The sequence below is a fragment of the Syngnathus leptorhynchus genome, chromosome 7 (genome assembly GCF_054491065.1).
Source record: "Syngnathus leptorhynchus isolate UIUO chromosome 7, UIUO_Slep, whole genome shotgun sequence".
NCBI classification, from domain to species: domain Eukaryota; kingdom Metazoa; phylum Chordata; class Actinopteri; order Syngnathiformes; family Syngnathidae; genus Syngnathus; species Syngnathus leptorhynchus.
Genome location: NC_141201.1, coordinates 10,501,521 through 10,516,582, shown reverse-complemented (window position 1 = coordinate 10,516,582; position 15,062 = coordinate 10,501,521).

Sequence of the window (15,062 nt, the reverse complement as noted above, 5' to 3'; positions counted from 1 at the left end):
TGAGCGCGGGTGCGGATGGTTGTTCGTTTCTGTGTGCCCTGCAATTTGCTGGCAACCGGTTCAGGGTGTCCCCGGCCAACTGACCGATGACTGCTGGGATAGGATCCAGTACACCCGCGACCCCCTTGGGGACAAGCGGTATAATGGATGGATGGATGGATGGATGGATGGATGGATGGAAATTTCACAGACCAGCTGTAATACTGCCACGGACCACTGGAGGGCTGCGGACCACCCATTGACAATCCCTGGAGTATAGGCTACAGCAAGTGTGCTGGCATCCATCCACCCATTCTTTCTCTCTTGGGCAAAAGGCAGACTACATGGTGGTCAGTCAGTAACCATTCATATTCGCACTGAGCTCAAGTGAGGGAGACATGCAAATGCTCCAGCAAAGATTTTAATCCGCATTTCCTGACAATGTGATTGCCATATGTGCAAACCACTCCTCAGACGTACTAACCACTTCTTTACTGAGATGCTTACTAATAATAGTACATATAAAGTTTATCAACAGCATTTGTTGTCATACTCAGCATATTATTTCGGTTACATGACGCTCGTAGTTGGTGTGCCTTTCAGTCATCTGTTGGACATTTGATTTGCAGTGTGACGGGAACATGGCGCTATTGTGGCCTTTCACTGCTCCTCCTGGCCTGTGCCTGCATATGGGAGGGCTTGTGTGTCACTCCTTTCACTCATCTGGAAGCAGCTTACTCCACTGAGCTGCTCCACTGGCTGCAATCCCAAGCAAACCAAAGCTCTCCTCCATGCCACCAATCAAAATTGGCCCATCTTTTCAATCTTCCCTCTCCAGCCAGCTTTGAAACTCTGTATATCATTTCGCTTTTTTTACCCCCATTCATTTTGCACTTCTTTCATTTCACTCTAGTCTATTTTCAAAGTAACTTGGAAACATCACCCAACCCCTCCAAATCACTTCGGCCTTTTTTCCCTTTCTGAAACCTGTTTATATAAGGTTAATCTGCCTTTGACAAAAGGATGCCCCTCTGCTTCTTTGGATGTCTCAGAGAAATGCTTTGAAAAATGTGTGGAAAGGATTAAGGTAAGACCCGAAGCCAGCACTAGCTCTTTCTATTTCTCCTCTCTCAACTCTTGAGCCCACAAACTAAAAAAAAATAAAATAAAAATAAAAAAACTGATGCAGACAGGCAGACCCCATTCCACTGAGCTGTTTACTCATTGAAGCTACGGACTCATACAACTTTTCTCCATGCCATCATATGGCTGAATTTTGTCATTAAAAATCAGACATGAAATTCAATGATTGAAGAAATGTCATAAAAACACAATTCAACGCAACCAGTCCACTGTTGACAGTTTTCTGACATTCTCGTTCACACCACATTGCTCATGACCCCAAGCTCGCATTCTGATAATTTCGACTTTCTCTAATTGCTTCCTGCCATTGTTCAGCGATGTTGTTCTTCGTGGAAAGCAAAGTTCAGACTGAGCAAACTGCGTGTGCAAATCAAGTGCAATTAAAGGTGCTATCAGCAGCCGCGGTTTGCTCTTTTTGAATCCAGTCATGAATATTTTCTGAATATAGGTCAAAATGGGATTGCCATTATGTCATTGCAATCTGTTTTTGTTTGTGTTCCATCCAGCTATCCAGTCAAGCGTCGCTCTTCCGCGTGTTCTACACGCCATGTGTGTTAAACAGAAACAGCCAGTTTTGCAAACATAATTGAAAATAAAACTGGCACCGGCAGACATGAGGCCAAATCGTCTTTCAAGCCGAAACAAGCCAGAGTAACATGCGAAAACCCAGAGCAGGGGCTGATCGTGGGATTCCAGCTGTGATCGGCTCCCCACTAGTCCCGCGGTGTGCAGGGATTCTCAGGGATAAGCGGGGCAGCAGAGGGACTTTGGGCTTTGGTGAATTGCAGGCAAAGCTTTAATGTTGTTGTTTTTTTTTTCCGCTGCCATATCCAAGATAGACCTTGAATGTGACAGATTCCGGATTTGTGTCCGGGCTGAACTAATTGAGTCCCCTAAAAACCTTGCTGCCCTGACTTCAGCTCGGAGCTGGCACACTAATACACACAGAGCAACATATGCAGACATCAACACAAATGCGCGAGGTCCCTTTTGTCTCTTTTCCTGCCAACCCTAATCCTGCTTTACCAGTTGCAGAATAAGAGTGTGTGTGAGAATTCCTCCCTTCTATTCTCTTCCAATTCACTTTTCAATTTCAAGGTGCTTTGCTGGCAACAATATCCGCTTGCGATGCCAGTCAATTAACACAAAAAAATGCTTTCACAGCAGAAAATGACCAATTTATATTATATTATCCTCAACAAATACGACAGAAATAAATATGAAATTATTAAAAATGCTCATATTTTCTCTATTCTGTACTCCACTAAATTACACAAATGCAAGATGAACTCGCCAATGCAGCAATACAAGAGCGATTACAGCGGAAATCATTTTAATGGGAAATGATTGTACAGTACTTCTTTGACCGCCCAAAAAGGAGTTTGCTTATCCAACAATGGCAGCATAAAGGTCCATATAAAGTGAATATAATATACTGAAGAGATAAATTTGCTCAAGTGAAGTTAAGAATTGAAAGTCAATCCTTTGCAGAATGTCTGATGTTCTTTGAATGGTGTTCCGCAGTTAATTTTCAATTCTCTTTGAACGAGAGTAAAATAAATTGTGAGAACATAGCGCTGCTGCGATAACACTCTCTATGGGTGAGTGGGCAGGGGTCAGAGCATGGAGCTGAATTAATTATATGGATGACAAAGGAAGGTGGAAACGTATCATTGCCTTAATTTTATTTTCATCTTGTTTTGTTTGACGCCCTCCCCAGATATCTAACTGCTATCAGCACCCGACAATATGAATGAACTACGCTATCTGATCGGTGATATACGGAAACGTATGTTGCTCTTTTACATTTTAAATTGCACTTGTATTTGTTCATATTTTGGATTCATTACTTCCAAATTATGCATGTTTTTTTTAACATTGTGATACACACACACACGCACGCACACATGCACACACACATGCACACATACACGCGCGCACACACGGTTTATATTTAGAGATCCGAGCCGCCAGTGTGTTTGTTTGGGGGGGGCACAAGCGTCTTGGTAGGTGGGCCCTATGGCTCGCTGGTCTGCTGATGATACAGAAAGATAGAATGCCAGATCCATAGGAGTATATATATTTATTTATTTTGTCAGTTTGTGCATGGTCATATGTTACATTGTTGATAAATTGCTGGCAAATCTATCTGACCAATGAGTGAGTGAGCGGATGAGTGAGTGAGTGAGTGAGTGAGTGAGTGAGTGAGTGAGTGAGTGAGTGAGTGAGTGAGTGAGTGAGAGAGAGAAAAGAGAAAGAGAAAGAGAAAGAGAGAGAGAGACAGACAGAGACAGAGAGACAGAGAGACAGAGAGACAGAGAGAGAGAGAGAGAGAGACAGAGAGAGAGTCTTTCTGGTTAGCAAGCCCGCGGCTGCTGGCTGAGTGGTTGCCATGGAGTTTTGACATCATTTCAGTAATGAAAATAGATGAATCTGTGAAGTCAATATGGGCAGATATGCTCGAGGTGGTGTAGAAAAAAAAAAATGAACAGCACTCATTGAAATAACCTCCACTTCCTGCTGAGTCACACGCTTAGACATACATACGCAGACACACTCGCTCGCGCGCGCGCGCGCACACACACACACACACACACACACACACACACACACACACACACACACACACACACACACACACACACACACACACACACACACACACACACACATACATACACAAATGCATAGGCGTGCACGGACACTCGCACGCACTCGACCACATAGGTACAGAGATTGAATCATTTTGAATGTTCTTGTATCGAACCAAAAATATCAGCAAAGTCGTGAACAAATTATTTATTTATATCATCATATAGTCTGATTCATTTACACATGGGGTTTAAACAGTGGATGTGTAATGCTCGATCATTGATGAATACCACAGTTTCCCATCTCCAGAACCACAAGTATGATGTTAAATGAAAGCATGATGAAGCATGTGGTTAGCAGGGCTGTCTCATAGTTCAGAGTCGTGGGTCCAAACCTTGGCTTGGACCACTATGTCTCGAGTTTACATCAGCTTCAGTACACTATCAAATGATGAATAAAAAGCTGCTAGAATGATAATGTCAAAATTCTTCTCAATTGTGATGGAATAAATTACACAGAAAGAGATAGTAATTCAGAGCCCTGATTCAGATTAAATGTCGCAACCAAAATTCGGCAAAGGCTCCTCAGGGAACCTTCAACATGAAGCCATGGCCAAAAATAGGTGAACGGACAGAGCTGCAAGTGGGTGAGATGGACCAAGGGGGTGGGTGGATCATTCTGAACAAAAAGATTATAGAGATGGATACTGCCATCATATAATATAATAACAAAAGAAAAGTCTTAATCATTACAACTGTAGCAAAGCCCATTCTTACAACATGTCGACAACAGTATTGTAGCCACTGGCAATCAAAATAACTTGGACTAACACAAAAAAGTGGAGCTTGTCATTTAAACTGAGAGTCAAAAACATTATAGAAAAAAAAAACAATTAAAAAATCAAGCTGCAGGATTTTTTTTAACTATTTCATCCCAAATGTGAGGAGAAGTGGATTGGAAAATAGATGGATAGATGTTGGAAGGGGATGAGATCAGAGTTCTCTTGTGGCATTAATCAATATAATTCAATATTTATCGGCAATGTATATTTAAGGTACACAAACGGGAAGGTCCCTATTTTCATACACATTAAAGCTTTGCAACACGTGAAAGGTTTGTGAAATTAAAATTGAAGCATGAAGGGTGGGAATATTGCCACAGCAACTGCCCCTGGAATTTTAGAGTTCATTTGTATTCAGACCTACATGGTAAAATGTGCCTAGACTGCGGGTAAGGGAAATTATAAGTGCATAGCCAATAAAGTCAGAAAAGGATAGCCAAGGGATGGCTGGCAAACAGGCTTGTGAGCAGCATTGAACTGGCAATTTAAGTGTAGCTTTACACAGCAACAACCCAATAACAGGCTCTTAGTTTTTTCTTTAGTTCCATTATCGTTGCATACAAAGGATATTGTTGTCAAAATGTTCCTCAGCCACATAGATCTTAAAAAACAAATAATACCAAAGGAATAATTTGGTAGCAAAAGTAAGTCCGCTTGCAACAGTACTGATGAAGTAAACGTACACTTGTTTCTTAACAGAAAATGCTGTTTTTCCCTTTTTTTTTTCCACAAACTGTACTCAGATTACTATTAGACACTAAATATTGATGATATATTTTGATATTTGACAAAATAAGGTTGAGCCTGATACACACATAAAGATAATATGTTTCTATACAATGCAATGCAGTGCAAAACAAAACAAAACAAAGCAAAGCAAAGCAAAGCAAAGCAAAGCAAAGCAAAATACAACACAATACATTTTTATTTATACAGTGAATATTACAACAGCTGCAGCCTTAACAAAGCCCTTCACATATTGTAATGGGAAAACAACAACGATGGTGAAAATATTAAATGGAAACACATTAATTTACAGTAGCAGAACAATAACAGTTGAATAAGGATGCTGTTTTGTTAATGTTGTTTATGAAAGGGGAACTTTCCAATGTCACCATGAAATAACGCAAGCATGAAATTCACAACTGTGACTCATTATTTTGAAATCTGTAGCTGATCCTACTCATGCTGTCTGGAATCTACACAACAATTAACCAAACTTATTGCGTTTAAGAGGGAAACGGCTGATGTTTACCACTTCATATCATTTAATAACAGTATATAAATATTTAAATTATCGACAGACGTGTGTGTGCATATATACATATGAGTGTGTGTGTGTGTGTGTGTGTTTGTTTACGTGTGTGTGCCAGCATATGCCTCATTTCAACCTTGCAGACATGCTGGGCCCCTTGTGTGTGAGTGCAGTGTTTCCCCCCCCCATCTAGACACCATCTCAAGCAGGCTGTAGAAAAGCAATCTCTCTGCTAAGTGATTTGTGAGAAGTGTCACATTCTCACCTGGTTGTAATTGCCTGCTGTTGTCGCTCAGTTGCAGTGATAGGTGCTTGTGAAGCGAGACAGGACAAAGCAGGCGGGAGGGAACTAATGTGAGGAGCGAGTGAGAAGAATTGTCCGAATTACACAGATGCTTACAGTATATTAGAAGCCTGAGCTTTTATGTTCCGTGTGCTTGGACATGTGCACTATATGGAGATCTCTTCTTAAAGATCTGACAGCATTTTAGGGATAAATACATATAACGCAAAGTATGCAAGTGGGATTAGTGAACATATTCATGTTTATGGATATTGACAATTTTCACTATCTCCAGCCGATGCCAGCTTTTAGCAATTATAATTCTTACATAATTCTTACCGCAAAGTCACATTTAGTCACATTTGTATTATAGTTGGTTTCACCTTTTTGCCCCCATCTTATATAACCATTTTTATACTTACATTTCCATTCATCAAAGATCTTTTCAGTTATTGTGCCAAATCCCATACTCATGACACGTAACAATAATGTAGCTGATAACAATCTGCAGTATATGGCAAAACGTCTGCTGAGAACGAAAATGGCAAGTCTGCGCTGTAAAGAATGTAATAAATGTAGAGACGTGCAAGTTATGTTGTTCCATAACTCTGATGCTAGTGGGGCATGTTTATTATTTGGGCTCTCATAGATGTTTTCTGGACTTCACGTTGTTCACTGTCACCAGTGGCTTCAACCTCTGTATGTCTTAGTCATCAAAATGTTACGGCTACCTATTTCAGAGAATTCTCGTAATCTGCTGATCTTCTGCTTTAGTTGTTATTGTGTGTGTGCGTGTGTGTGCGTGTTTTTATATATATATATATATATATATATATATATATATATATATATATATATATATATATATATATATATAATATATATATATAATTTATTTTTTCAGATTTTTTTTTTGAGGGTGTTCTAGACTATTGAGATTATTGAGTTTACCAGTACTTATTAGTTGAAGTTCTTCCCGCATAAATGCTGTTTTATAGATTTAGAATGATTTTTGCGTCCTTCACTTGAGATCTCCTTGAACAACAGTTTGGTGAACCAATTAAACAGCTACCAATGCCAAGTCAGATATAATATGATATGAACTCCTGACTTTTATCTCCTTCATTTATCTTGAAGCAACAAGGTAATGAAGTGGAACTATCCAATTAACCTCCTGTAAGTCAATTATCCAAATACGAGAGGTATAGGCCTACCTCTGAAAATGTATGTACTTACCAAATGTAAAATGTCCAAGTCAAAAGTAGTAAATTAACTATTTGTGTAAACTTAAAGTCAACCTTCAATGTACACTTCAATAAAATATTTCCAAGTGCAGGTAAAGCGCTATCGTTAAATCATCCATCCACTAATGTTCTCTGCCGCTTATTCTTTATTTGGGTCGCAAGTGTGCTGAATCTTATTTTACGTGACTTTGGGTGGGAGCTACGGTAAACCTCAGAGTAGGTGTGAACCAATCACACGACACATATAGACAAACATAATCAAATATTTTTGGATGTTTGAAATTCTGGTGTAAAGGCAAATGAGAGAAACCTTTGGCAAAAAAAATTCTGGACCCTGATGATAAACTGCGATCGTATAAATCGGATTGTTGTTGTTGCTTTTATTGGAGAAACCCAAACGAGCAACCATTGGGACAATCGGCATATCGAAGAGGTTTTTTTGTTCCATGAACCTTCAAATTCTCTAGTCATGAAATATGAGCGGCACTTCCTGTGTCCTTTGGGTTATTGCAAAACAGTAGCTGTTGTATTCTGTTGCAGTTTGTCTGTGCAGTCTCTTGAGAGTAGATAAAACTATTTCTTTGCTTGTGTTAGAAACATTTGAAAACATTCATTTCCTGCATAACTTTAACCCCAAAGCCTTTAGTAATTAGGATAATAATCTGGCACCATTCTATGCCCAATTTAACAAATCTTGATGTGGTTGGGATCAAACAGCTCAGTGATTTTTATCCTTTGTACCCTTGCATACTATCCTTTCACCCAGGCTGCTCCCTTCATTACTTTACAAAAGGATGTCCATGTGGACTATAATAAGCAACTTTTGCTTCATCTCTTGGTATTATGAGATAGTTATATTGATGTGTTTTGATGAGGATGCCGTGCCAACGATTCATTTCTCTCCTTGGTCATTAGTGACAGTGACAATGCAAGTCCTTGGTCCCTGCATTGAAAGATTTTTATTTCTAAGAATTGACGTCTTGGTCTCGCTCTGTTTTTACACCAATATTTTGCTTTCTCTCGCCCACACCAGGTAATTGATTTGTTTAATTAATCCCAGAAGAAAAACTAAGTCACATTTGTGCAAATTGCAAGTAAGTCTCAAGTCTTAATTTACAAGTTTCAAGCAAATCCTAAATTCCTCTAGGGGAATCAAGAAAGTCAAATTGGAGCCCCACAAAGTGTCAAGCAAGAGTGAAGGCATTACTTACAACAATGTACACAATAATCTGTGACGATTTGATCAGAATGACAAATAATATTATGTTAATCTGTTTAATTATAGTAACATGAACAAATACAAATTAAGGGAATAAGAGTATCGAGGCAAAATTTGGACTGTAAAAATGAATAGATCATTCTAAATCATATTTTTCATGTACTTGCGGAAAAGAGAAATGCTATAAAAGAGAGCAAGTGATGATTAAAGTAGAAGAGTCTCACACTAAAATTTGCTTTAAATGAGCTCCATCGAGGAGGTAGTAGAAATAAATCATTTTCACTACACTAAGTCTGATCTGGATGAATGTTATATGCAAATTCTGGCAGGATCACATTCATAAATCAGCAACATTGACGTTCCCGAATGATGTCAACAAATATGACCTACAATTTCCTTGTCCCAAAATGGGGTCCTGTATCTAATGAATGTAAACTTCCTCATTACCATGTCAACAAAGAAAGTCCCTTCGATGCGTCTTCCGTGCTTTCGCTCATCAAAGTAGAAAGTCGGTTTGTGTGAAAAAAACATTTTCACAAATTTGACAATTTGTCAAACCTTGACAACAAAAGTGGTTAAAAATATCCATTATTTGCAAAAGATCACATGACAAACACAAAATCAGGTTAGCTGGCTTTTAAAAAAAATATATGACTAACAAAAGTTAAATGCATGTACATCATTTGATTACACAAATATACGTAAACAAAGACAGCCTAAACACCAGCTGTGATTCCATTATACTATATTTGATAGATCATTTCTAGTTTTTTCTGTAACAGTTTTCTGTTACAGTCCAAGATGTTTTGTATCAAGCAGCATGGTTATCGGTGTCAGTGTTGATAAGAAGTCTATTTATTGGTGTGGGTTTAAATTCTCCATGACACCTGAGAATATAATACCTGTTTTGCTGTAAATTGTGTATTTTTTTTGCCAAGGCTCAGAATTGTAATTGACATTCATCTTACGCCCCTAAAAGATTTCACCCTCCTGCAGATAAATACCTGCCTTTTTTTACATGTATTATTTTATTTATCTTTTTTTTGTTGGTAAGCAATTTAAAGCAATCACAGAGAATCGAGAGAGTTGTTTGGAGATTAATTTGTTGTATTTGTTTCATTAGTGCAGACTGTAATCACCTAAGAGTCAATTACTCAGTAGAGGAAGATAGGGATGTTTTTAATGGAGACATCTGTTGCCAGGAAACACATGTTGACCAAATATAGCAATACTAGATCACATCAGTGAAAGACAGCTTTGCTTGGTATTACTGTATTGAATATCCAATGCAGGCCTCTCTAATTGACCACACGTGGGGTTAGGATGTACGTAGCTTGTGGCACATTGGCCATTCATGCTTATCAATGATGCGCTGCAGTTTTAAGGTTACACCTTATACAAACACGTGACTATCACCAACATAAGCCCTATACATGCAGTATAGGTAAATATATGCAGTCTTCATGATAATTACATCTCCAGAGATCAGCAGGGGATATAGTTATGAATGACGAGGGCATTTGTTGTCAGCAAACCATGCTTCTCAGTAGTTAAGAATATGGTTTCAGTTCAAGAAACACTATTTTAAACGTGGTTTCTTCTGGTGACCCAAACTTGAAAAACAAATAAATTTTCTGTGTTGCTTTATCTGAACATTTGTGGGAGATTTGTAACACAAGAGACTACTAACATGAATCAAAAAGCCTTTTGCCAAGAAATGTTGACTGCTAATCAATAATACAGCATTTTCCTCAGCAATGAGCAGCACCATAAATATTGACCATTGACTCATTTTTTATTGAGACCTAAGTTTGAGAAATCGTGGTTTACATGATTATTATGCTTATCTGTTTTGATATTCTGATATGTATGTATGTTGGCAGCTTGAGCATCATGATAGAGGTTGGGTGGGGGGACTATGGTACACTTGTCCAACGAATATAAAAAATGAAGAAAGACTGATTGGTTTGAATTCATATTCAAAATTCAGAAGCTCTTATGCAACTCATTTCCTAGCGACCCAGATCAATTTGTTGAAACTGACTATATCATTGGATTTTCCCGATAAATTTATTTCATACTAACAATTGGGACTTCCCAAACAGGACAAAAAAGAAAAAGGATGAGCGAGCGATTTTGTATTAGTGTGTGAACATTTGTGTTGCAGTCTGCTGCAGTTAAAGTGAATGGCAGTAAGAGTGCTAAAGGGTCATGTCCGTCTTCTGTAAATTGCTCTCTTCTGAGTACCAAGGGCCTTCAACCTCCCTTGAGTATGTATGTTTGACCACACCAACCACACACAGTAATAGCCCTCAGGGTTAATTGACCACAAGCAGTGCACTTGTTCCCCAAAATTGACATTCAGAGTTTGGGTCTCCCACGGCACCATCTACTCTGACCTACGCACGATATCATTATCAGTTCTCTCTGTCATTCTCATCCCATGTGACTTTTCAAACAGAAAACGACTATCTTCAATGCCCTCCAATTGACTCAAAAACTTGTTCTTCCGACAGAGTGATGTACAATCTGTAATCGCCTGCGTGACATTTTTTTAGTCCAGTGCTATGAATCATCATTTTTTCTTGAGACATCCACTTTTTGTTACCAAACATAAGCGCCTGGATGAGTTTATTAAGAATGGAATGAATGCTTGCATTGTGCTATTACTTGATTTTTTCTTTCAAGGGCGTGCCTAAACGTCCCACAAGGCCAGTGGCTATGTGACATGTCTACGTTGAGTATATTTCTTGCTACGTCTATCTTAATTTTGAGTAGTGATGGTTAATTGCATGCTTGTGTTTTCTTAACATATTTCAAATATGAACTATTATCTCTTATATGCACTGTTTTGTGTGCAGTTCAACTTTCTGATTTTCAAGGAATGTTGTAGAGCAGAACATTTGGAAATGTAAACGCTTGAACAAAAGAGTTTTAACAATAAAAAATTGTGTTGTATTTTCAAATGACCACTTCACACACACTTCGGAACTCACAATGTCCCATCATTGGCGAGCAAATTTTGTTGGCATTGTGACTGTGCACCTGCCTTTCAAATCGATGGTATTCTAATGATGCAAAACATGGCAGCTCAATCCGTCTCGGATTTGATACATCAGATTGTGCGTACTTAATTTTCATGTTTTTTTTTTTTATATATATAATTCACTACAACATGCCAATTGAACAACTCAAGTAATTTGCAGTCGCGATCGTGGGTGCGCCTGGTATGTAGATCAGCTTTGACATTATTTTGAATGCACAATCAATTTTGCACCCATTTATGCACACGCAAACCTTTTTATTAAATCAGACCCTAAGTGTTTGCATACAATCATCTGCTGTAGATATGGATTTAAAGAGCTAGTTATTTATTTCAAAAACTCTCAACAGCTAGTCTACATGTCAGTCAGTCAATATACACCACATTAGTAATGGGTCATGAGTATATGCAATTATTGGATAGTATACACTACATGTAGCAACTACAATTATTTCTGCAGTTTTTCATGGCCAAAAGTTAAATAGAAAGATGTAAAAACTTAGAACTTTGTGTTTCAAAGCAGGATGACTGAAAATAAAATGTTTTCAGTGACTCAATGCTGCTATAAAACTAAACTTCACACTAACCCTCCTTGTAAGTATTATACTATAAAATGCCAGTCTATCCTTCTGTCCCTCATCTATACCTTTTGTCCTCACTATGGTTGCAGGTGTCCTATCCCAGCTCACTTTGGGGCAAAAGTCAGGCTGCACCCTGGACTGGTCGCCAGCCAATCACAGCATTTGTGTGTCATTTTGTGTGTATGTGACAGCATATATCTCTTGATGGGTCTTCTACTGTTGGGCTTGGTTAGCGTCAGTGGCTTATCATGGCAAATGAGTGCTAGCAGGGAGGCTAGATTGGCGTGAGTTGGCATTAACTGGTGCATTAGCAAGGGTTGGGCAATTACTTTAATGATGTAAATTGGACTGAGATTTCCCTCTGCACAGGAAGTGAAGGGGAGAAATGTAACAACGATTATGATTAGGCAGCTAATTATAGTATCAGCTCAGTGCTGCACATATGCTTAGGCAGTCTGTTTATTTAGATGGTAGGGGTGTGCTGATTGCGGCATTTTAGTGTGTGTGTGTGTGTGTGTGTGTGTGTGCGTGCGTGTGCGCATGCGTGTGTGTGTGTGCGTGTTAGTACGTGTGTGAGAGAGAAGGAACTTACAAAAGCCATTTGTTTGATAAATGTACAGATGTTAAATGTGAGTATTTTTGTGTGTGTGTGTGTGTGTGTGTGTGTGTGTGTGTGTGTAGGTAGGTAGGTAGGTAGGTAGGTAGGTAGGTAGGTAGGTAGATAGGTAGATAGGTAGATAGGTAGATAGGTAGATAGATAGATAGATAGATAGATAGATAGATAGATAGATAGATAGATAGATAGATAGATAGATAGATAGATAGATAGATAGATAGATAAATAGATATAGATATATCCATCCATCCATTTTCTGAACCGCTTTGTCCTCACGGGGGTCGCGGGCGTGCTAGAGCCTATCCCAGCCGTCATCGGGCAGCAGGCGGGGCACACCTCGAACTAGTTGCCAGCCAATCGTAGTATATATAGATATATATAGATATATCTATATGTATATCTATATATATAGTAATCCCTCGCTACATCGCGGTTCGATTATCACGGCTTCAGTTCATCGCAGATTTTTCCCTCCCCAAAAAAATAAAAATCACAAATTCTCTCAAAAAAGAAAAAAGTCTGATACTGTATTTGTGCATTGCATTGCAAAGAGACAGAGACTCTTGGTAGTTGATATAATTGGTTGCTGAGGTTCACACCCAGAGTGCATGTTCCCCCTCCATGGTTACTCAGTGTTGTTTATTCATATCATAAAACCTATTTTATGTATAGTATTTATACAAGTGCTATTTGAAGGTATGTTGGCACGCCCCTCAGCTGGTCTACTGATGTGGATTACGAGGGCAGAGTATGTGACCTCGATGTTCCAAAGCACGATTCAGTGACAGAATTAGAGAGCAGAGAGTATCTCTGTGTTCCCCACAGTATGTGCCAAGCTGTGGGTTAGCCCACCATGTGGGTGTTCACCCACTACTCTTTGACCAATCTGTTGAGGGAATCGAGTGATGACTGCTCACTCACAGCAGCAGCTTGATGCTGTAGATGCTTGAGATTGCATGTCTTTACACTTCACAAATAAATAGTAAGCTACTGTACATCACATTCACTTCAGGAGCAAACTGATGGTACCCATTTTTTTCCTTCTTGTAATCCCAACCACACTAGAATAATTGACTTTTCTCTAAATGTGACATCTTGGGCACCCCTTTAAAAATGTAGTGCCACAGAGAGCTCTGAAAATAGTTGTACTCTTTGAAATGAGATTTTATTTGGGGTAATATCCATTTAGCATTGTGATAATTTCTACAGTGACAGGATCATGCCATGGGGTTACAATGAGGCCAGGCCAAGGCAAAGATAAGTGTCAGAGGGCACAGAAAGGTGAAGGCAGAGTAGGAATATTGACACACATAAGAACAAGTTAGTCAACATTTTAAAAAGTTGTGATGAAGAAATGGAAAGTCTCCAGGCTATGGTATGATATGACATTCCGTATTCCGTCCACAGAGTAAGGATGCAAAAGTGCTGCTGAGGTTAAAAAGAAAGTCAAATATATATGAAACGGATGTTTTATTTAGACGATAGCATCGTCTTAATCAGTAAATGGACAGGTAGTCTAGGTAATGCAGTCAACTTTATAGGTGTGCATTGGAGGTGACACAGTCAGTTCAATTGTCTCTGAAATGAGATTTCAGTAAAGGCAGCACAGTGATAGTGATTTGCACTCTGAATTTCTCTGATATATAAGATAAATTAAGTGAAAACTCACTTTTACACTTTAAAGTTCACAGTGCAACCATTCGACTTGATATGAACTTGAACACTATAACTCGACAGTCATCTTGTTAATAGTTTGAAATCTGCATGTTAATAAAGTTGGCCTTTTTACGTAACAGTTTAGCTAGCAATTTGGGATGGGTAAAAAAAAATATGTGATTGTAATTTTTTTAAATATAGCTAAGTAACGTAACTAGGAGTGATGATTTGTGAAATGTCTCCAAACCCTTTGTTTCCATTGTTGCGGTTTGGTTCGCACGGTCATGCAACACCGACAAACTTGAGCCAAGTAATGAGTTGCCTTGCTTGACATTTAGTGGCGACTCGACTTGACATGCTTGATTGTTTTTCTCACACCAACTAGGGCCTTGCTTGCGATTTGAAGGTTATGACTCAATGTGATTTTGAGCTGCAAATTGCAGTTCTTCTGAGCGTGAAAAGGTTGTTGGTTCAATGTGGTTACTTCTAATTGTAATCAGTTAAATATGCAATATTAAAATTCCGGCCAATACACAATTCAAATAGTATAACAGGACACAAATTTGAAGTCCATAATACTGCTTCAAACTTAATTCTAATTCTATCGCAA